The sequence below is a fragment of the Anastrepha ludens genome, chromosome 3 (assembly GCF_028408465.1).
Source record: "Anastrepha ludens isolate Willacy chromosome 3, idAnaLude1.1, whole genome shotgun sequence".
NCBI classification, from domain to species: Eukaryota; Metazoa; Arthropoda; class Insecta; order Diptera; family Tephritidae; genus Anastrepha; species Anastrepha ludens.
In genome coordinates, this window is record NC_071499.1 from 128,581,566 (window position 1) to 128,607,138 (window position 25,573).

The 25,573-nt window shown below is 36.9% G+C and overlaps 1 protein-coding gene across 1 annotated transcript in view; it reads right to left on the bottom strand.

Moving 5' to 3' along the window:
* The window catches only part of LOC128859213 (tetratricopeptide repeat protein 28), a 73,383-nt gene extending 48,476 nt beyond the window's left edge, over nt 1-24,907 (bottom strand). Inside the window, exon 1 of the mRNA XM_054096007.1 lies at nt 24,081-24,907. The gene's annotated coding sequence lies outside the window, so the exon portion shown is untranslated. The remainder of the gene's footprint in view (nt 1-24,080) is intronic.
* Between the last annotated feature and the right edge of the window lie 666 nt (nt 24,908-25,573).

Sequence of the window (25,573 nt, forward strand, 5' to 3'; positions counted from 1 at the left end):
CATTCACATCTTTATTTTTGCCAGCCATGATGGCTCGTTCACTAAGCCAATCATGATTTTTGTAATTTTGAGGCAAATTTAGGAAAATACTTTGAATTAACTGTTCTTTCGTTTGACTTATTTGACAAAAGTTTGGTTGTAAAGTTATTAAGCCAGTTAAATTATCGACAGGAACTTTGCCATCTCCAATATCCAATAATTGCTGTGAAAATTCAGCAGCTGATGGATCATTTTGCATAAGAACACGTACATTTGTAGTTAGTTTGAGTGTTTGAACATGTCTCCACAAATATGATGATTTCAAACATGCAACCAATTCATCTGTTACAGTTGCTCGAGGAATAACAGGCAGTGTTTGTCTAAAATCACCTGCCAGCAGCACTAAGGCACGACCAAACCTTTCATTTTTACTACGTAAATCTCGTAGTGCCCTATCAAGCGCTTCCAGTGACTTTTTATGTGCCATCGTGCACTCATCCCATACAATTACGTGTGCGAAAAAGCGGAGAAGGAGAAAAGAACTGTTCTATTCCCTGCTTTAACCCAGCTTTGCGTTCAGGTGCAAGACTTTTTTGCGTGAAGTCTGATATAAAATAAGTTCTATTTACTCTTCTTAAATTTATATAAACTTTTCCAGGCGAAGTAAAAAAACTGACATATATTTGCTTCAACCGTATATTTGTGAGTACATAGGTAATACGTAAATATATGAATGATATAGGTCATATCTCATATTAGCATAACCTTTCTGCAAAAAATTAAGGAAACGGTCACCAATCACGCCGGCAATGATACAATGAATTTTTCACTATAACTGACTTCAGATTAACGTTTATATAATAAGCGTGTATGTAACATTTAAAAATTTTCTTAGAATGTTTTTTAAAATTTTTAATAATAAGTGGTCTTCCTCTTCCTCTTCCTCTTCCTCTTCCTCTTCCTGTAGCTATTCCTTTTCCTTTTCCATCTCCAGCTCCATCTCCTTTCTTTATCCCGGAAACGGGCAGTAAAAATTACTTCACTTAAAAGCTTTCATCAACAGCTTCCATCTGATACCCATATTATACAAACACATCCAAGGGTACCTTGGTCCACCTTTTCGGCTATATCTCGAGACCCTGGTCACTCAGAGATCTAAAAAATACTCTGTATTAAAGCACTTATCAGTAGCTTTGATTTGATACCCACAATGTAAAAACACATCCTATGGTTACTCGGGTCCTCGTTTTGGCCTTCGGCAGCGCCACCTGGAGGCAAGTGGAATCAATAAGCATATTATACTAACCTTCACCGTGGAAAAATATATATATATACCAAATTTCATAATAATCGTCCCAGACACACACGACCCAAATGTATTCAATTCTAATGAATGCTATGTGCGGTACAAAAAATACGTGCGGCAAATAGCAAAAACACATTCACTTAACCGACGCACCGCACACACACGCGTCATCGGATTTCAACCAAACTTCACAGAAACCTTTGCCAAAGCAACACCAACGTTGTGTGAAACTTTCATTATTTTCCTTACACGCGTTGCTGAGATTACCCCGGACAAATGCACACTTTTTTTCGGCTTAATTTTTATATATATAGATATTGGTTATAAACCCTTGAAATTCGTGAAAACATTTATTTTTAATTAATGAACATGTACATTTTTTAATTGGGATATTTGTTTTTTTCTATTTAATTATGCATCTTAATTTAATTGAAAAAGCTTAGAAAGTTATCTCAATAATATTTCTTTGTATATTCGTGTATTAAAATGAGTGAAAAAGTGTTATTTTAAGTGTATATATAAATAAAAAATAAAATTTTATGTTAAAAATATATAAAATTTATTTACTATTAATTTTTTATTATCATTTATTAATTAAATTAAATAATCACCATCCTACATCATACATCATAAAGGAGGATAGGTCTGACAACGGGGCTGTGAGTGTTCTTCGGAGGATTACAGTAGCTGTCCTTACTCTCTCTCCTACTTTCATATTCCAATTTCGTTTCCTATCGAATTCATATCCTAACCTCTAATAATATTTTGTTATTAAAGTAATATTTTCTTTAAATTCAGTTGGCAATATAATTTAAAAATATTATTGCATTAAAGCTATTTTTATATATACCCATATAATACGAGCATATACCTATACACATACTTTGTTCCAATTAATTTTTTTATTTCCAAAAAAACAGGTGGCAACACCAGTTATTTTTTTGTTTTTGCTGTTTCTTAATACTCAACTGAAATGTGTGATAAATTGCTACTTGGAAATAAAATTCAGGTGACAAGGCCAAAAAAAATTTTTTTTAGGAATAGTTTTTTCTGAAAACATATATGTTTATGTCTATTTTTTAATAAATTATGTTTTTTTTTAAATAGGTGGCAACAACTTGTTCAAATAAGTGTTACAAACAAACCATCTGCGACCCTCAGGCTTTCCGGCGGCGTAAAAAATGCTAAAATCGGGGCTGTAGTTTTGAGTGACGCTCTTTGTAAGACATGCATACATACATACATACATAAATACATATGTATATCTAGAGATGTGTAATAAATGTTGAATTTCTCTGTTTCAATGTTGAACTGTTACTGATACGCTTCTTATATATTATAAAAATCGTAAAAAGTGCTTTTTTATAAGAAATATTTTTGAAGTGAAAACTTCTTTAGAATCGTTGGGAGTGATTTGAGACTCGATGAAACGAAAAAGCGACACCAAAAAGAAGAAGAAAAAAGATATACGTATATATATGTATGTATAGAAAATGCTTTATTACCAGGCACACAGAAGGATGGCATAAGCAAATTTAAATTTGTGAATTTATATATGTATGTAATATATATATGCGGATATATGTATATATGTTGTGTGTATGTACATATGTGCCTCGCCACAGCAAAACATACGGTAAAATTTCTCAAGAAATCCAGCGCGCATTCATAGGCACAGCGCACATTCATAGGCACAGCATTGCATGTACAGTAGGGCGGGTCGATTTAAAAATCGCTCATTGCTCTATGAAAATCGTATTCTAGGGATCAAAATAAGAAACTTTGCCGAAGGAACCATACCTCTAAAACGAATTCTGATGTCCCCCAATTTCAAAATAGCACCATTTTTGGCCTTTACATGAAAAAATCAGCTAAATGGCTATGTTTTTTCTTTATTTTTATTTATTTATAATATTATCTATTTTTTCTCTTAAGAAATTTATTTAGTCAGAACATATGTAAATGAATGAATGTGAGTTATAGAAAAGAAACTAAAAAGTTCGACCCATATTGGGGGACATCAGAAATCGTTTTAGAGGTATGGTTCCTTCGGCAAAATTTCTTATTCTGATCCCTAGAATATGATTTTCACAGAGCAATGGGCGATTTTTTTGCCTTCCCACAAATCGACCCGGCCTAATGTACAGTAACCTTGAACAGGCAGCTGCGGTTGTCGAGCATTTAGAAACATATATTTACATACATATATGGGTGCAAACATATTTACGGAGCCGCGGGCACTCGACTTGACAAAAATTGAATATTGGCAAATAATTCTACGCGAAATATTCCAATATTGACTATTTTCGAATTGTCGAGAAAATTAGCATATGGGCGGCTCGTTTTATGAATGAAAGTACTTGCTCTTAGAACTATGAGCTCGAATTTATAAATCAATTTTTTGATGATGAGTTTTTGTTGCACAGCACAATAGTTGAAACTGTTCGGCGCCGCCGCGACTGTTCAGCGCTATGGCAACTAGGATGATGGCCGCTACGCCTGCGCCTATTAATGCATTTTGTTCTTGTAGTCGCTAGGCATAGAATTTTAGCTTTGGACGACATATTTACGCATTTACAGGAATAAAGTGAGTGGCCTGTGTGTGCGGTTGTATGTAGATGCATATGTGTATATTAATAAACATTGTTTTGCTGGAAGTTCAGAACACAAATATGTATGTACGTACATAGGCTAGGCCATAGTATAGCATACATACATATGTATAAAAAATTCAAACCAAGCGTCCTACGAATGTTTGCGTGTATGTTAGTACGTCTGTGTATTATACGCGTTACGATGCTCGTAGTAGCAACCGCGTGTGCTGTATTGCGTCCGTATTTTTATATTCGTAAATATTTTGATTTTTAAATATTTACCGCAATTATGCCGAAAAATAATGCAGAAAAGTGTCGTGAATTTCGACAGAAAAAATATTATAATGAACCTATAATTATCCCGCTCCTAATGCTGCTTTCGTCTCATTCTCTCTCAGTTTGTTTTACTGAAGGTTTCACTTCTATCGCGTCTAACCGTTAGACTGGTATTTTTTTATTTTATTTTATTAAATATTTATATCTTTACTTTACTTTTTATCTTTAATTTTGTGAAAGGAATTCTTCAGTGTAATAACGCACTCATGCAGACATATGTACAAATATATTTCTGGAAAAAATTCAACGAAAAAAAAAAGTTTCGCTTTAATTGAAAATTTACGAGCTCCTTAATGTCAATATAATAAAATAATTTCAAACAGCCAGACCAACTAAATGGTGCGTCAAAATAAAATTTTATGCTTAGTCCAAATGCCACATTAAAGTAAATATTTATGGTTTCCTATAAGCAGAAATCTGGGTACGTATGTAAAGGTCGCCCAGCGACACAAAATTGTAACAGAAATTATAGAAATACTCATACTAGCGCACAAAACGCTTTGGCGAAATTTCCGATGATATAGAAACAATAAAAGCATAAAAAATGTTAATTCAATAAATGGAAATCGTAAAAATTTGTTGGCTGGCTTATATGAAAACCCCATCCAAGTAACCGCCTGGAGCTTACATTGCAAAGTAAGCTGCGACATTTGTAGCAAATGAGAATAAGAAGCTCAACTGCAACCGGTCAATGTGTTGTCCGCCGTATTCCATTCTATTATTATTATTATTATTATTTTATTTTTATTATTATTTTTTGTTATTCCTATCATTATCATTAAATATTAGATATTATTATAATCGTAAAAATTTTAAGTACGAGTATTTGCCATAAAATCATGCAGTGCCGTACGAGAATAATGGAATAATGGACGGGCAAAGTATCGTGAGCGGTCTGACAGCAGCGCAAAGATGCATGAAAAAGTAGTAAAAAATTAACTGCTTACCACGAAGTTGGGCGTGAGAATGAAAGATATAAAGAAATGTAAATAACCCAGCTGGTTTAGAGGGTGCAGGCGAGGCTAATCGTTGTCGATGGGTAGTCAAATGGAGGATTTTTGTGCGGTTCTACTGCTGCGTTTATTTACAGGAATTAACTGGATATGTGGAGTGAATGCTGTAAATAAAAGGATTTCTAGCACTGATATTTTTTTTTATTTCATTTGCATACAAGTTGACTTAAGTTAATTCTTATAGTAGCGAAAAGCTGTGAGAATACTTTACTCTTCAGGCTAGCAAATTACCCATGCTGAGTTATGTGAGTGGATGCAAAAAAAAAACAAAAAAAAAAAAGAAATTCTCGCAGGTATCACTTAAGTCCCAGTTGGGAGAAAAGAAGTGAGTATTTTTACTGGGCAAAAGAACGGGTATGATACCAAATAAGCACCTTTTAAGGTATATGTTTTGTTCACCGAGAGAGGTTTTTATTTCTCAACTCAATACACAGTACACGTCGGTTCTTGTTGGAAACCATGGGATTGCAAGGCTGATATAATTTATTTAATTAACATGGGTTCCCAAACGTCCGATGACTTCTTTCACTTCGAAATTGTAATAATAAAGTGTGGCAGCCGTCTCTCATGCTAATGTTGTGAGTTCATTATTGTTTATTTTTCCATATCGAGGCGATACACTTTGTGCTTGCTTATCCAAGCCTCTTTTACCATCAACCGAATCAGAGAGTGCATTATCGCTTCGGAGCTGCACTAACATTGATTAATACTAAAAGCTAAGAGTTTATGGACTTATTATACAGATTGACACAAATTTTGAGCCAAGAATCAGATTGCATTTTCCGAAGATTTTTGATGTAGTGAAACTAGATTTGAGCTGAAAGTAGTTCCGGCACACGAGTGTCTTAACAGTATATATACACATAAATATAACAGTACCTCAAAGCACCACTCTTCAGGTTCTAACACAAATTTTTATATGCAACGAAACTTCTTTATTTATCTCTGAAATATCATCGGTAGATTTAGTTGTAATGCGCTGGGGCTTTTACGAAGTCAAATGTGGACTGAACCTTCGTAAAATTTTAGTCTACATCCTGTAAGTAAATAAAATTTTGACGTCCTGTGGAAAAAATTTTGTCTGGAATAAGTTCCACTCGCCAGTCTCTATGGGCTTGGGATCAAAGCTGGATATTAAAAATTGTACAATGCCAAAAAAAATTTTTAATTAATATAAGTATTGTAAATTTCTAGTTTTGCGGCCGACTAAAAGAAGTCAAAAAAAAAAAACAAAATAAAAAACCAAAAACAAAAAAATATAAAAAAAAACCTGGAAAAAAATTGAAAAAATATAAATATTTAACAAAATATATAAAAGAACTCGATTAAAAAAGTTTATTTTAGTAATTAATAATATTGTAAATATATACAATAGTTTTTTTGGTTGATAAACAGAAAGATAAAAACATAAAAAAATTAAGAAGGTTAGAATAATAAAATTCTGCTTTACAAATTTTTACTACCAAAAAAAATTTGTTAAATTAATATAAAGACACCAAACATTCAGTTTTTTGCTCGATTAAACTAAATTGAATAAAAAAGGAAATAAAAAATTAACAACAAAATTAAAATAAAAAAATTAAAAAGATTAAGAGAAAAATAAAAATAAGACTGTAAAAATTAAACAGAAAAAATAAAAGAATTTATAAAAAAATAAAATAAATAAAATCCTTCCCCCGATGCCATTATCTGTCAACACGTCGATAATCTGAAAATCTTAAAAAAAAATTAAGAACAAAATTTAACAACATAAAAAAAATTACAAAAGCAAAGCAAAAATGTTAAAGTTAAATTAAAAAAAAATAATAAAAAACTTAAAAAAAACTAAGGAATATTTAATTACCGCTTATATCATTGAAAAAAAAATTTAACAGCTCGAAAAAAAATTAGAAAAGTAATGCAAAAAAGTTAAAGTTTAATAAAAAGAATAAAAAAAAAAAAAATTTAATTGGCGCTTATATCATTAAAGGAATAAAGCAGTTAAACAGCAGAGTAATCAATAGTGCTACTATAAAAAAATTAATAAGAAAAATTGATTTCAGTAGTATTACATAAAAAGAGAAATTAAAAAAGGAAACAAATGAAATAAAAAATATAAAAAAAAATATATAAGAAAAATTTATGAAAAACACTAAAAATTTTAGCATTCCAAAAAACTAATATAAATATATATAAACATATATATTGACACTGCAAGCCTCTAGATTGTGACAAAATAAAAATACTCTAAGAAGTTGAAAAAAAAAGAAAAAAAGGAAAAACTATACAAAAAAATTTAAATAAAAAATAAAATACTTCTCTTCATGCCATTATCAGACGCCACGTCAAATGGACTGCCACATTGAGTACCATTTAATCAGTTCGACATTTGCTTTTCTTGTTTTGGGGCCCAATTTATCAACAAATTACAGACATTTATGCAGTGATTTTGTGCGTTCACTGGAATTTTCTTGTTTTATTAATAAAAATTATTTTGCTGGCACTGCGAATGCGCCGAGATAAGAATTAATTGAATTTTGTTTTCGGTAGTCGAGGAAAAATTCGATGCGAATGTGTGTGAGTGAGCAACACCCAAAGTGGTTGATGGTTAATTGACGTGTAGCGGAGCGGTGGCATTTCAGCAGGCAGGTGCGCTACCTACCCACACACGCACACACACAGCCAAAGAGGTTAATAATATAGGTAAGTAAGTTTGCATCTGTGTGTTTGCCAGCATTCTAGGCGCTTTTTTAAATTGTTGTTTTCTCTTCTTTTTGCTAGCCAATTTTCGGCTGTTGTTCTGATTGCTTTTGTTTGTTTATTTTCTCGCTTGAAGTTTTTGCACTTCCTCGCACTCGTATGGCTTTTCTGCTTATAACTTTTCGTTCCGAATCGATTATCTCAAGTGACTGCTTGGCTGCGCGTGTTGGCCGCATAAGAGAAAGGCGCTCGATTCAGCACAATTTGATATTAAAGTTTTCTAATTATTTTTTACTTAAAGTAAATACTGTGAAGATAGCGATTAAGAAAATTGGGCAATTGCGCTGAGGTGGCAGAGATGCCAGAGATGGAGGTGGTAGAGCTGGTAGTGGTGGTTGCATGAATAACAAGCGTCTCTTAGGTGGTTAGAGGGAAACGTGCATGCACACACATGGGGGAATGTGGGCTTACGAGTGTGAGTGCCTGTGTATGTGACGTAGCTGGCTGAAGTGAAAGGTGGCACAGGTGCCAAAAATTGTGGCTAACCGATCGCGCACACGTGATTAAATATTTCTTTTTCAATATTGCTTTTGTTGCTTATTTAATTTTGGTTATTAAGGGCGCCAGTAAGATTCACAGATCAAGGAAGCCTCAGCTGGGTTAATTGTTAGAGTTAGAGCGAATTCAACTGAAGGAGGGTGCTTTTAAGGCAGAAAAAAATAATCGAAAAACAAAATATTAAAAAAAAAATGCATTAATAAAGGAGATGTTGCGCGAAGTATCCCTGGAATGATCTTTTTTGATTTTTAAATTTTTCATTGCACTTGAAAGCACAACTACCGATTTTTGCCAAACAATTCTGCTGGTTTGTTATTTTAAGATTATCATTAAATTATGAAACAAGAAAAAAATTACAGCAGTACCTGGCGAATTATATGTAAGCGCAATGTAAAATTTCAAAAAATTTTATAAAATTTTCAAAAATAACAAGTTACAGACTCTTTAAAATCGTTTCAGTTTCAACGCTTTAAAATTGAGGAAACTCGTTCTTGAAAAATGGACGCGCAATCGCACTTAACTGAATAAATTTTGCATTCATTAAAACAATTAAATAAAAAATATTAAGTACCTTAAAATACTAAAAACAAATATACAGGTATCCCTCGTATAACGCGATAGTTACGTTCCAGAAGAATTGCGCGTTATGTAATTCCGCGTTATCTAAAACATAGTTTTCATATAAATTTGGGGGTTATGTTCCAATAGGTTCTTTTTTAAATAAAATACGTACAAAATAACAGATGCACATATATTTCAACTCAATACTAAAGTTCAGACTTTATAATACAATTAAAAACACAAAACAAAAAATTTGAAAACAAACTAAAACAAATTAAAGGTTTATTAAAAACTTTATTGTTATTCTTCAAACTTCCTATGGTAATTAATCTGTTTCACTGTCTTCAAAGATATTTGCACGTGGGCGTTTTGGGGGAGCAATAGCTTCATCAGAAGATATTTCTTCAACATAGTTTTCGCTATTGGATAAGGAACTCGTTCTGGGACCTTGTGGTTCTATAATTGCAAAATCTGTTATCAGTTTTTGGTGGGTGGTTTTTTTAAGCTCCTTTTCAATTTCGTAATAAGGTGCTAGATTAATATCTATTCTATCTATCTAAGGCAAAAAAGGGTAATTCCCGGTTTACATTAAAAATACATTACATATTATAAATATGTGTTACGCAAATTAGTGTTACCAGATTTTATAATTATGTATTTTCCCCTTCGCATTATATAAGCCTAAATTTCCCGTTGTACTGAAACCTAATTTTTCCAAATCGCGTTATATCGAAACCGCGTTGTATAAGACCGCGTTACACAAGGGATACCTGTATATGTATATTTTGAAAAAATTGTATCCTCTGGAAAATAATTAATGGAATTCTCTTTTTCTTTACATATTTTTTATTGAATTCATTTTCTTAAACAAACACATAATTCAAATAAAAATAAATTTTAAAATAATAATAAAAATTAATAAAAAAGTTATGCTACCAAAAACATTTACTAATAATTTAGCCAAAGTTGAACTGAATTAAATAAAAGACAATAATTTTTGGTGATAACAGAAGTAATTCTTCCCTCAAAAAATTTGGTGCTCTAATATTTTTCAAATTCAAATTTTCATTGTAGCAGTGAAAATAAAGACAAATAATTTTTTTTAATTCGAATAAATTTTGCAGAAAACTATACAACTTTTTTGAATATAAATACTTACTATTCGAACCGCGTTTAGCGTCTAGAGAAAAGAGGAAAAAAGTGCCTTCAAATAAAATGAAAAAAAAAAACTAAAAAAATACCTTAAAATTTTCCCCATGGTTTCAAAATGAGAAAAAGTAACTATAAAAATTACTCTCTCTCATCATTTGCCGAATAACCGCAGAGTTAACTTCAAAAAAAAAAAAAACTCACTCTGTTAGTGGCGCTTTTGATGGTTTTACGGCTTTCTGCGTCTATGGGTACGTTTTTCATAAACTTTTTGCACGAAAGCGTAAGCTTCATGTGGATAAAGCTGATACATAAATCCGTCAGCTTTGTACTTTCAAATACTAACTGCATTATTGACGATTTAACTACAGACGTCAGTTGAGTTGGATTAAAATTTTGTGCATTATCTCGCTTTTTTGTATTTTAGTCTCTTTATGGGCAATAAATCAACACATCATCGCGGCTATTTACTTTGCCAAAAGCTTATGCAACATGTTGCCGCAAGATTTAACTTAGCAGTTAAGTCAGCATTAAAGTAAAATATTTACAGAATTCAATTAAAACATCAAAGCGCTGAAAAATAATAACAATAAATTCCAGCAGCATCGTCAATGTCACTTGGGCCACTTCACTACATAAACACACACAGGTACACACATTAACACGCACACATGTGCATACTCTCGTGGAAAAAATTGTAAATTGCCAACGCAACTATGTTGCGTGCCGTGTATTTGGTGGCGCGCAACATTAGCGACTATTTAAGCGACAAAATGGACATTCATAGCCCCGACGCATGCAAAATTGTTGAGTTTGGTGCTTAGGCTGTGGCTGCTATATAGCAGTTGTTGTTGTTAAATTTTTTCGTAATTTTCGTTGCTGTTGCAAAGTTGTTAAAAACATTTGCCAACCATTTTTTTCATCCACATCCTCGCCCTCTTCTTCCTCATGCACCTGCGTATGCCGTTGTTGTACTTAAAGTTGATTAAAATATTTAGACGCTGTTACATTACTAACTGTTTGAAAGGCGGCAAGGCAATTATCATGTTGCTGCCGGCAAACCAGCTGCTGCTGCTACGTTGCTACCAATAAGTTGCATTTTACCGCCGCCACCGCGCAACTATTAGGCAGTTGGGGCAGGTATTTGCGCTTTATTGCAGCGGTCAAAGATGAGCGCTACAGTAGCGAGCTGGGCATTTTAATGACGTTCCAATTGTGCAGTAAATAAAGAGGACGAAAAAAAGTCAGAGATGTATGTATGCGTTTTTTTTTGTTTTTTTTTTTTTATCCGAAGGGGGAATCTTACATAGATACCGTCAATATAGATGGCATGCACGATTCATACTGATCGCTAAGGGTGCACCTCATTCGGGACCACGCACAGTCAGTATTACTACTTAACTGGACTTGCGAAACAGTGCACCTACGTACTAAACCCTAACTCCGACTTCTGTAGCTTTAGTTTGCCCCGCGGTATCGCCGTTTAAGCATTGCGTCGCAGGGCCAAGCTAGCCATTATGGTTCTTCACTTATATCTCTCTCTCCGTCTACCCTTCATTATTTCTTTGTCTTCTTTCTTTACTGCGTTCCCATTCCTTTTTTCGCAGTTCCTGTAACGCATTTGCGGACCATTCTCTCATCTTGGCCCACACCAACTTCGACCGCAGCATGTGATCTACAATGTTGCCCGGGATTATTTTCTCTTTTATGATTTCTTTAATGCACATTCTTTCAGATGCGTATCTCGGGCAGGAGAAGAACACATGTTCCATGTTCTCAGTACCGTTGCCGCAGAACGAGCAGTCAGCTGCGTGCTCGGGGCCGAGTCTTTGGAGATACTCTCTATAGCATCCATGCCCCGTCAGGAACTGTGTGAGGTAGTAATCTGTGTCACCATGTCCTCTCCCAACTCAAGCCTGTACGCTTCTGATAAGTTTATGCGTCTATCTCCCTTTTGTCGCTAGGTCCCAGCGATTTTGCCACTAAATTATGCTCCCCAGTCTTTCTTCTTTACGCTCTTCTGCCGTTAATCGCCTGTTTAGGCTTTTGGCTTTGTCGTACACTCTACCCAGTTCAGAGGCATTATACCCGATATGACACATACTGCTTCAAACGACACTGCCCTGAAAGCACAGGCAACTCTAAGGGAAATAAGTCTAAAAACTATTTCCGCCTTCTTCGCGTGTGTTTTCTGTATCAGGGCTTTACCCCATATGGGTGCTGCATACATGAGTGTAGACTATGTAACTTTAGCCAGGAGCGCTCTTCTACTCTGAGTGGGACCACCTATGTTGGCCATGATTCTTGACAGTGCCGCCGTCACCATGGCTGCCTTTCCGCATGCTTTTTTAATGTGCTCCTTGAAGCTTAGTCGAGCATCGATCATTACACCCAAATATCGTAGTGCCGCTTGTGTTGTGACATTAAACCCATCAATGTTTAGTGTGGTCGTTTCTAACTTTTTTCTACTCGTAATGAGAACTGCTTCTGTTTTTTGCCCTGCTAGCTGTAGTTTAACCGCCGTTAGCCATTCTTTGACCTTCGTTGTGGCGTCGCTGCAGATACTCTGAATCTGAGGGATTGTTTTGGCGACTATGGTTAACGCAATGTCGTCTGCGTATCCTATTATTTGCACTTCCCTCGGCATTGGGAGTTGCAGTACCCCATCAAATAATACATTCCATAGCACCGGGCCCAGTACAGAACCCTGCGGTACTCCGCCGGTCACTGCATATCTCTTTGGACCTTCATCTGTATTGTACAGAAGTACTCTTTCCGACAGATAACTGTTTATAACCCGTACTAAGTATGCTGGCGTTTTTTTCTCTTCAAGAGCCTTTATAATATGGGGCCAGTATGCCGAGTTGAAGGCGTTCTTGACATCCAGAGTGACAACTGCACAGTATTCTTTATCACCATGCATCCACCTAGCACCCTCAATAGCCTTGCTTGCAATGTTTGTCACCCTCCTGACGGCGTCGATGGTTGAACGACCTTTTCGAAAACCAAACTGATGTTCGGATAGTTCAGCCGGCACTTTCTCCAGATGCTGTTCCAGGCGCGTGCAGATTAGTTTCTCCAAGATTTTACCCATAGTATCTATCATGCAGAGTGGCCGATAAGAACTTGGGTCACCCGCGGGCTTATTTGGATTCTGAAGTAGGACTAGTTGTTGCTTCTTCCATACTTTCGGAAACATGCCTTCATTTATACACTTGGTGAAGTGTTCTGCAAATGGCTTTGCATTGCGCCTGATAGCCATCTTCAGTGCCTTGTTCGGTTTGTAGCCATCACCCCACGGGTTTTCGTCCACATTCTGGCATAGTTCTTTAGAGCTGGCTGCCTTGCTGCTTTTAATGGCTTTCTTTAATTGTTTCCGCTTCTTTTTATAGTTCTCGCGGAGCCTGTAGTGTTCTGCCAACCCATAACTCCTTTGGGAAAGGCGCCTTGCTTTTTTGCATTCGCTTCACAGGGTGTTGATCTCCTCATTCCACCAGTATACAGGCTTTCTGGGAGCGCTCTGTCTTTTCCTGCACATAGCGGCATCGCAAGCTCTGCTAACATATTTTACTAGCAGCTCCGCCTGTAGTTCCACATCGTTGGTGTTAGTCGGGTTCTCTTCTAGCATGATTTGGAACATTTCTTCATCAAGCGTCTCCACCCTCCAGCCCTTATTCTATTATATTCTGTTATACGAAAAGTCCACCTTAATGGCAAGGTGGTCACTGCCTGTGTAAAAATCACACACTTGCCAGCTTGCTGATCGTACTAGCGCCCTGCTGGCGTAAGTGATGTCTATTATTGATGCACGACCATTCACTTTAAAGGAGTTTTTTCCCCCAGTGTTTACCAGAACCGCATCAAGCAGGGGCATCTCCCCTTTTATTGGTGTATCTGCTACCCCATTCCAAGGCCCACGCATTGAAATCACCCGCAATCACTTTTGGTGTGGTACCACGAGCATTTTGCACAAGTTCATCCAGTAGGTTTTCGAACTCTGCTTGTGTCAGTTTCGGTGGCGCGTAGCAACTGTAGAAATATATGCCACATATTTTTGCTCGAGTATAGTAATCACTGTGGGTGTGCGGTTGGTCCTGCAGGGTATTTCCTCCACAGGCAAAAATAGCAGCTTTACTTTTCCTGTCCGAGACCCACGTTCTGGCGTTTAGGTTTTTATGCTGGTCGCTGACTAGCACAACATCCACCTTATTTTCGTATACCCTTTGTTTTAAAAGCTCTTGTGCAGCCTCGCAATGGTTTAGATTGATCTGCTCAATCCTCATTTTTTGGTTTTAATATACGCCGCTTGATACAGGGGACATTTTCTGCTTCCAATCTGATGGCTTGTATCTTCTCTGCCATTCCTTTTACAAGCTCCGCAGAAGGGCTTTTTTCGCATACTTTCGCTTGGTGACCCTTTTCTCCACATTTGAGACAGTTCTGGCTTCTGTCGTCTTCGTTTGTACACGCCCTCGCTAGGTGTCCATACTCCAGGCATCTGTAGCACCTCCTCAAGTCAGGCTTTTCTCTTATTCGGCATACCGCCCAGCCGATTTTGAGTTTTTGCTTCTCAAGCAGTCGCCTTGCGTCCAGTGCTGGTAGGCTTATCACCGCTGTTTGCGTGCCTGCATACGCCGCTCTAACGCTTTTTATTGCGTCTTCACTAAATAGGTTAAGCTCGATGTATGTATGCGGGTTTTTTTTTTTTTTTTTTTTTTTTTTTTTATGAGGAGGAAGCATCGAAAGCCTTACCCCGTCAGTGTGGGACTTTAACCCGAACTAAACCTCCTACCGTCAAAGTACCGATCCCCCCGGTACTACCGTCAAGTATTTCGTCGGGAGGCGGTTTGAGCGTTGCACTCAACGTCAGTTACTGTTCTGATGCAATATGTCACAAGCTGCATCTGCTTATTACCACCACTGTTAGGTCATATCAGAAGACAACCACCCCTGTCGGATCTATACGCCCCCTCCCCCCATGTCCCTGTTCGTTACCATAGAAAAGCTAGTTTCTAATAGTGGTATCGTCAGTTTACCTGTGTTTTCATCTCTGGATAGGTGTGCTGCTTCACGTTCTTATTTGACGTTCGCGCATCCTCCTTGCCTGCTCGCTATTTCGAAGTTGCTGCATTATTTCAGCAGCCATGTTTTGGACTTTGCTCCAATTGTCCTGGCTCATCAACATCAGTGGCACTAAATTCTCGGGCGTGATGCTGCTGCCAAGGTTGCCTTCTAGTTTAGCCCTTACTCTTCTGAAGCGGGGACACGTGAGAAGCACATGTTCTGCGTCCTCCTCAACTGCTGGTGTGCACTGCTCGCAGTATGGACTTTCTTCGTGTCCAAAGCGGTGAAGGTACGCTTTAAAGCAACCATGGCCACTTAGGATTTGGCAGACATAGAAGTCTACTTCTCCGTGCTTTCTCTGGAGCCAAGCTTCAACGTTGGGGATGAGACGGTGGGTCCACCTGCCTTTATTTGCACTGTCCCATCGCGTCTGCCATTGGTCCACGCAGCGGTGGTTTATGGATTTTCTCAGTGCCAGCTGATCGCATTGGGCTTGGTTGTTCCTCATACGTCTCATTTCATACATCTCCTGCGCTATCAAGTCGAGTGGGCATAGACCGGCTATGATGAGCGCCGCATCCTCTGAGACTGTCCTGAAGGCAGAGCAGACTCTAAGAGCACACAAGCGGTACGTGGAGTTACTACTTCGTACGTATGAAGCGTGTTGGAATGCATCGCGCCAAACTGTCGCGCCATATAAAAGGATAGACCTCACTACTCCAGCCAGGACCTGTCTTGCCTGCTGCCTTGGTCCTCCAATGTTCGCCATTATTCTAGCCAGGGCTGCTGTCGCAGTCGCAGCTTTGTTGCTAGCGTATTCCAAGTGGTATCGGAAGCTAATTCGGTGGTCTACCAAGACGCCTGAGTATTTTATGTATGGCTTTGACTCGATAATGCTGTCCCCAACTCTAATCTTGACCTTTTCAACTCTCTTTCGGCTGCTGATGAGTACGGCTTCTGTTTTATGCGTAGCTAGCTTTAAACCATTCGCGCCTAGCCATCTTTGAGCCGCGCCTATAGCTTGTTGCGCGATATTTACAATTTCCGCGAGCGTTTTCGCGGTTACAACGATTGATATATCGTCCGCGAAGCCAACGAATGTTGCTCTCTTGTGTACCTTTAGTCGCAAAATGCCGTCGTACATAATGTTCCACAGGAGGGGCCCTAGAACGGATCCTTGTGGCACACCAGCTGTGACCTGGTAGTCAACAATTCCGCTGTCGCTGCCGTAACGTAACACCCTATCAGACAGGTAGCTGGATATGATACGCTGTAGATAGGTAGGCACTTGCATCGCGCGGAGGGCGTGTAGTATGTCTATCCATCTGGCACTGTTGAACGCATTTTTGACATCTAATGTTATTACTAGGCAATATTCTTTTGCACCACCTAACCATCGCTTGCCTTCAATTGCCTTTTCCGCAATTACTTTTACGGCCTCTATGTATGTATGCGGGTGTGTATGCATATGTGTGTAAAGATATACACTTTGTTGTTCCACTGAAGTGCAGCTATTATGTTTTGCTTGCCTTAGATATGCACTGAAATGCAGATTTCTTCAGGCATTTTTTTACTACGAAAACTAAAGACTTAAGCAACGAACTTGCCGAGTAGCCGAGTAGTTCTCGCCTCTTACGTTGGATTGGTCCGAACAATTCTACGAAGAGCTAAGCATTTTGGCAAAGCATTAAATTGAAGAAAAATATAAAAGCTATTTTAATGAAATTAGTTAAGAAAATTAAATGAATCGAGTTAAGGAAATTGAAAATAGTTTAGTGTGAAGAAAAACGTTTAGAAACAAAATATTTAAGGAAAATACTTCTCTCAAGATGGAGGTTGTTTCATTAGTTGCTTTCTAGTTGAATTAAATAGACCGCAAATAATAAAATAACAGATGCAAAAAACTTTGGAAAAAATCTTTAAAGTTTTATAAAAAGTAGAGGACCTTTCAAATGAAAAATTCAAATCAAAATAGAAACAGATAAGCAATGCAACATTTTTTAAATGCATAAAATTGATACAAAATTGATAAAAGAGGGCTACGTTAAAAGATGTAAATAAATTTTGTCAATACTGTAAAAATGTATATAAATTTTTTTAGGCAAATTTAAGGTGAACTAAATAAAAAAAAAATATGTTTGGAGATAACAGCAGAAGTTTTTCCTTAAAAATTTTTTTTATTAATATAGGAAATAAGAAATTTTCCTTCATTTGATGTCCACATCCACAGGGATCGGTTCTCGGGCCATTGTTGTGGAATATAATGTACGACGGTGTTCTCCGTGTCAGGATTCCAGAAAGAACCAAGATGGCTTTGCCGACGACATTGCGATTGTGGTAACGGCTAAAAGTCTACGCGCTATCCGCAACAATGCGATCCATGCGGTTTTCAGCGTGCAATATTGGCTAGCCCAAAATAAGCTAGACCTAGCGCAACAAAAGACTGAAGCAATCCTTATATCCAGCAGAAAAAAGCCAGAAGAGATCTCTTTTAGAATCAGAGACTTCAACATAACAACTACTACCTCAATCAAATACTTGGGAATAATGATAGACAAAAGGCTGCCTTTCAAAGCACACCTCGAGTATGCTAACAAAAAAGCATCCACCACCACGACGGCGCTGTCGAGGCTGATGTTAAACGCACGAGGACCAAAACAAAATCGCCGTCAGCTTCTGGCCAATGTCGTGAAAAGCCAAATTTTGTGTGGTGCTCCAACCTGGGCGAATAAAACGGATCATGTATCATACTTTCGAGGTCTACAGTCTACCTACCGGTTGTGCGTACTGCAAGTATGTAGCGTATTTAAAACGGTGTCTGACGATGCAGCCTTAGTAATATCTGGCATGTACCCGCTAGGCATATTAGCAATGGAAACTGCCCAAATAGCGAGAGCACAGCGACCTATAAGTCCGTCTACTCGGGCCGCGTTACGAGATAATTGCATCGACGAGTGGCAAACTAGGTAGGACAACTCGGTCAAAGGGCGTTGACCTAAAGCTTTGGTTAAAGAGGCTACATGGAGAAGTGGACTTCTACCTGACCCAGTTTTTGAGTGGACATGGATACTTCAAATCATATCTATACAGACTTAACCCCGACGACAATCCTTCTTACGACTACTGCGATGGAAACCTTTTAGAGGACGTTCACCCCATATTCTTCACATGCTCGCGCTTCCGTTCTGCAAAAGAAAGACTCTATAGAACCTTGGAGAACCTCCTTCACCGGAAACATTCGTACATCACATGCTGCGCTCGAAGGAACTGTGGAATGCGGCATGCGACTTAGGTGCCAAGATTATGAAAGAGATGAGGCGTCTGTAAAGACTGCGACACAGGAACAGCGACTAATCGCCTTCCCTGCCCGCGAAGAGGTTGTCCCGCGGCGAGAGGTGATGGAGAGAAACATGCTCAGCCTGGTTTCAGAAGGCCACTTGAGGGTAGCGCGCTACCACAACGCCTAAAACAAAAACCATAAATGAGCATTGAACCCAGTACTAACCATTTAGGTCCATTTTTTTAGTATTAATTGTCCCTCTCCATAATTTTTATTGGAAATCTTTTAGAGCTTAGCAGCCGACTGGTGGCGACTTCATAATTCTTTTTCTTCATTTGAGTTAATTGGCATGATTATGGATTTTGTTTTTGTTGTTGTTACTTATCTGAATTCTTATATCATTGTCGCATTGATCCGCCCTCCCGCATCAGCCTAGCCGCCACTAGACGCAGGTCGGCAGCTACCTGGGCGGTCAATTTGATTTCAAAATTATTACTTTAGATATTTCGTTGCTTCTAATAGTTGTTAATATACAAATTCTCTACTGGATTATTTAAATTTTTTCTGCTGTTTGGCATTTTGTGCCAGTTTGTTTAGTTCGAAATTGAATAGCGCGAGTTTTCGTATTTCTGTGCTTTTTTTGTTGGTTCTTTAGTATTTTTCGGTTTTTTCGCATTTTCGTTGGTTGTAGTTTATATAGCTCTGGCGGTAGAGCATCTTAAGCTGTTGATTAAATATTTATGTTAATCACGTCTAAAGACTTTAATTTATTGCTTGAGGGGGAGTTCGTATTAGAGATGTAAGAAATGCCGTGCCATATAGACTGACTTTTTCTTTAGAGAACTTAGTATGGCCAAGCAGCTAATTTTATAGAAACAGATGTTGTTATGAGCAAATGATAGACATAGTTTTGCGATCACAGAAATACCTATAAAAAATAAAAACAGGCAAATTTGTTAAGTCTGACTCCTTTGACCAGAAAAAAAAATTAACTTCTTTAATTTTTAACCTAAAGGGCTGTATAAGAGATAAAACCTCTCACCGATTAAAACGAAAATGATTCATTAATGCCGCCAATTAGTCACATTTCGATTTTACCATATTTTATTTCTCTTTTTTTTACCCTTCAACGCATAAAAAGCAGAAATACAAAAATAAAATAAATATTGCAAACATGACAGCACTGACAACTAGTTAATTAGCTGCTGCGAACGCCCGTTGATGGCGTACAAACGAACAACAATACCGCAAACGAAGAAGAAAAAATTGCAACGCCTGCACGGATTGCGATAAAAACAAAAGACTTAAGCGACGTACTTGCCTTAGAGGGACTCTAGCAGAGACTTACAAGTTACAGGTCAAGAACGCGTTACGCTCATGAACTTGCAGCGAAAAAACGAGCTGAAATGAAATGAATAGCAAAAATATGCAAATAGCAACAACAACAAGCAATAAATTAGTGATTGACACCTTCGAAAGCAATCATTCCAATTTAGTGCGCACTGCAGCAGACTGTTTGGCGGCGGCATTGATTTGAGTCACAGCACACAAGGGGAAATCATTAAAAGTATAAATATTCCATTAAATTTGCATATATTTGCAACGTAGTTATTTATTTATATGCAGAATAAAGCGATTTAATGAAATAATTCCAGCCAGCAGTTGGCGAATGGGGGCAGCTGTAGCATGGAAATTGCCATAGAAATGTGGCACTGCATTTGTAATGCATGAAAAGCAAATAATGTGCTGCGGAAAAGTGGTGGAGGGGTAAGCTGAGACACTGAATTTTAAAGAAACAAGTTAAGCAACTTTTTTCACGCTTTCTGTGGCACTTATCTTATTTTTTCCAATTGCCCTGGACCAAGTGACTTTTTGATTTTGTTGTTTTTAGTTTTGCTGTTGCACTGGCATACGAATGCTACATATTTTTTATGTGCTTTATTTTGTGGCATCTTCTTGTGTCACTGCTTGTGTTTTTCACCTTTTGCCATACGTAAGCTTTTCGTAGAGTGCAATGTGCCGGAACCAAAAAAAGAACAAAAAAAAAGCAAAGAAACAAAATAGAGGAAGAAAGTAGCAAAGGAATTGGTAGAATGCAGCGTGTAGCAAAGCGCATAAACGGTATTGAAATTTGAAAACCAGTTAAAGCAGAAAATGCCGAAGATAAACGTTTGAAAATGATTTGGGCTATTTTTCAATTAGTTTTTGTGAAGAAAATCTGAATGTTGGAATTTGCTGATGGATCCAATAGGAAGTTAATACTTTTCAAACATTTCTTTATTCTCCCTAGTCTTTTCCATATATACCATTGGTGCTTACACCCTCTTTGGGGGTTCGGCCGAGTTCCTCCTCCCATTTGAGGTGTGCGTGAACAACATCATTCTACAAATGACTCTGAACGGCGGAGTTCTACAAATGACTCTGTCATCTACAATCATTTCTTTAATAATATTTTCAATGTGCAGACGCAACGGCTCTTCAGTTTGATTATAGTAAAGATGAGTAGTTTTTTCATGGCAGAAATACACTCGCAGGTTTGCCATTGTACGACGAGGGACGACCGCTATTACAAAAATATTTTCGATTATTTGTTGTTTTATGTACGGAGATTCGAAACTGTGCGTATCTGAATGGTAGCCACGAACCAACTAATTCAAAATAAGGCCAGCTTCTTCTCCCGTTCCCTCAAGAGTTGCTAAGGTCCATCTCCTAAAAGGATTTCAGTTCTCGCAGTGTTTTTCATTTTATCCCTTCTATATACTCTAAATGCTGGCTTTAGTGCACTTTTATTTTAATTTTCGAACAGCCAGAAGTCACGCGGAGCTAAATCAGAAAAGTACGGTGGTACAGCCACTACACAGGTAAAATTTTGTTGTGAAGTGCTCACCTCCAATGTGAGTTATCTCCCTCCGAAACTGACCTATTAATGAATAGCTGCAGATAAAAGACGCATAGCTTCCAGATCATAAGTGTAATGACGATACTAATAAACTAAAGAGAGAGAGAGATAAAGAAAAAGATGGTGGATGGAGATGGCTCGCTTGGCTAACTGCAGCTAGCTCTTGGAAAGGTGGCTCTGGGCTGAGAACTCAAACAAGAAAGCATGCGTGAAAATCTGAGACACTTCAGATAGCCAGTAAGACTAACAATGCCGCCAATCTCAGTAGCGATAAGGGCTTTAACCGAGCAGTGCTCATTGGGTGCACAGGTGGTGAGACTTAACATACCTTTCAGCCACTTTGGCGTTAGCTGCCTGGAGTGAAAAGTAGTGGAAACATCACCGATGATGCACAATGCAGGGGATGTCCAAATGAAGCGGTAACCCCAGAAAACATCAAAAATAGTCACAACATCGTTTTGAAGTATCAGATTTAAAACAAAAATGCTCACAGGTAAGAAATTTTTTTCGAATGAAGAGGCTATCTATCGCTGAATCGGAGGCCTATTTTAAGGCAAAAAACAAATCGCTGTACAAGTGGTATTGAAATGTCAGAGCGGCGCCGGAATGAGTGCGTTGTTCTTGATGGAAATTACGTTGATGAATAAAGCTAACTTTGAACAGAAAAATACGTGTTTTCTTTGTTAGGCCCGGAACTTTTCAACCCATGTGTGAGTTAGCAAGAAGAGTAGCTCATAATCCGTAACTAGTCAACCAATGTTCAAATATCACTTATACCTGCTGCCTATTTTCCAACTCTTTCCCCATTTTATGACCCCTTCGTCTTTTGGTAACCATTTTACCTAACCTACCAACCTACACAAAAATATAGTTTTTTCAGTCGCTACTCCCGCGAAGTGTAAATTGGATAGTCAGTTTTCTATTTCATCACAGTAATAAGTAATTATTTTAATCAGTTCCTCAATTTTTTTGATATAAAAGACACAGATTCTGAATTCCATCAAAAAACGGACTAAAAAAAGTTTTTTTTTATATTCGATTCGATTTTTAATATTCGATTCGAGCGACACCTAGTAGACCGATTTTTTCAATAAATATCTCTTTTCACCTAGCCAATACAAATTTTCAATTTAATTCGAATTGGATATTAACCCTAATCCCATGTCGTTCCAATTGTCACCTTAATCCCATGTGGAGGGGTCTGCGCTTATTTCTCCTACATAACGCCAACAGAAAACTAAAAAAAATTCATAAGGTTTCATCTTAGCTTTAACTAAACATATCCGAAGAGATTTTTTCAAATTTTTTTATTTTAATAATAAAGGGTTTTCCAATAACAGGTGTTAAAGGTGAATGGATTGCGCTATCGAGAGATGACTAACGATTTTTATGGCCGGAATTGGATGTTATTGATCTGGACAACATTTATTTTCAACAAGACGGCGCTACGTGCCACACAAGCAATGAAACCATTGATCTTTTACGGGAAAAGTTTCCGGACCTTGTTATCTCTCGAAGAGGTGATTAAAATTGGCCACCGAGATCTTGTGATTTAACACCTTGCGACTTTTTTTTGTAGAGCTACGTGGAGGAAAAGCTCAACGTCAACATGATGGAATTGGTGAGGCTATCAAGGACATAGGGCGGCCACTTTGCAATTCGGTTATGGAAAATTTCATGAAAAGGATATTGTCCTGTAAGCGTGGCGGGGTGGTCATTTGCATAAGGTTATTTTCCACTATTAACGGCATACCTTCTTCTTTATAATGAAATAAACATCCGATCATTTATATTAAAAAATAGCATTTTTCTTTGATTATCAAAATAACACCTCTTATTAAAAACACTTTATTTTATCATAAACAAAAGGGTATGAAACACGCACCGTGCAGTAGTTTCATAAAAAACGGGCCGAACACGAACGACCATCGACATGGGATTAGGGTTAAGTAGGATTGCTTGAAATACTTCTAGCAGATCGAATTTTTGGCAAATGTCTACTTTTATACGAATTTATTCTAAAATAAACCAAAATATGAACTTTTCAAAATATTTTGATTCGAGCGACACCTAGTCATCAGACCACCTTATTTTGGAAAACTCATTTGCTTTCATCCAGCCAATACAAAGTGTGAATATAGGCCAAATCATGCCATAAATAGATTTTTTAGAAATATTTCGGCTCCCGCGCCATCTGGATAGTAATATTTTCAGCCTATAACTTGCTCAAAAAACGTTTCTCCCGTCAGTGTTCCAACCAAGTTTCCGTCAAATTCAGTGCATCGCGGAGATTACTGAGTTCAAACAGACAAATTGGAAAACAAACGGGGAAAGTTTTAAAAATGCTCTTATTTTTTATTCATTCATTACAAACCACATTTACAAGGCTTTCATCTTCTTATTATATTCTATTACTCTCTCTACGTCATCGACAATCTTTTCTTTGAAAATATTTTCAATATGCAGACATGTCGATTCTGCAGTTTCATTATAGTAAAAACTCCTTCAGATATTTTTCTTCATAAACTAAGCATTGTCAATCCCAGTGGTGTTTTATTCTTACTTGTGCTTAGTATAATAAAAGTAAACCAATATTTCATGTTTTTTTTATTTTTTTTTTGTATAAAATAATAAATCCCAGTAAAAACCAGTACATCCTTACCTTAGTCAAAGTATTGTTGCATTTTCTGTTTATTATTTTTAGTTTTTCATATTTGTTTTTTGGTTTTTGTTTTCTCTCTTTTTATTTTGCCCAGAAATACTCGAATGGCTTGCCACAAGTGCGCCTTCAATGTGCGAGCGCAAGTGTGCACCAACTGAGTATGCGTGTGCGTGTGTGTGTGTGTGAATTTGTTGGTAAAAGTGCGCCACAAAATATTGTATACTACTTAAATATTTTATTACCGCTCCAATTCCCCTTTCTTTACTGAAATTCACTTCTTCCGAAATTCTGCACAGAATTTTCTTAAATTTTTACATTTTCACAAAATTTTATAAACTTTTTCACACTCGTTTAGTGCTTTTACCATTCTTCGCCGCTTCGGGCGCTGTGACGACACGTTTACTATTGCCTTTTTTGTTGCTATCTTCTTTATTTCGTTACCAATACCACTTTGCGCATTTTTGTGCAGTTGAGAAAATTTTTTTTTTAGCTTTCAGCCAACTTTTTATCTTTCTGCCGCACGTCGCATTCACTTTTGGGCTGTAAAAATTGTGCAACCCATACCTTTTAACCTTCCACTAACGAATTTTCATAACTTTTCAGCGATTTTCTGCGTTCATATTGGAGATTTTTCTGCATTTTTCTCATTTTACATATAGATTTTCTACTTCAACTTCTGCACACGCGCACATGCGATTCTCACACGTCGCGTATGCACACCAGTTGTTAACGTTAGATGTGTGCAATTGTGTGGCTGTGTTGGTTAATAGTGCTCGTGCGCATGCGTTTTGTCGCTTAAAGAATTTTTAAGTTGTAACACGCTCGCGCTGACGGAGAGAACTGATCATTGCGAGCGGCCGCTAAGGTTGGTCAACTGTGGAAATGTTGTGTTTTTGATACTGTTGTTGTTGTATTAGCAAATATATGGCATGCAACATGGTTGTTAGTGTTCGTTTACCTGTCAGTTGGCTAATTGGCACAGGTGTGGTGGGTAAAGTGGTGGATAAGCTGGCAGCTCGCATGGTTGCCGTACCAAGAAAATATTAAAAATTATTCAAAAACTCTAAGACCGGGTTCTCAATGCAAATTTAACTGACGAAAATTTCTAAAATAATCTTAACTCTGCTTCAAACGGCTTAAATATTTGTAGCTTCGCGGGAAAGCAGAGTTGAAATTACGCTAATAATTTTATTTATTATTAAAAATACCTAAAACAAAAAATTTAAATCTTAAAAAAAATTATTAAAAAATATATCAAAAAAAAAAAAAGAAATTAAAAAATGTTTCTAAAATTAAATAAAAGTTTTTTTTTTAGATATGAAATATTTAAACAAATATTTTTGTGATGGTAAAAAAATTTTATTTTTAAAATATTTTTTTATTAAAAAAAAAAATTATTTTTAAAAATATTATATTTAACAAATAATTATTTTAAAAATAAAGTTTTTAAAAATATTTTTTTTATCTTTAGAAATATTTTATTATTTATTATT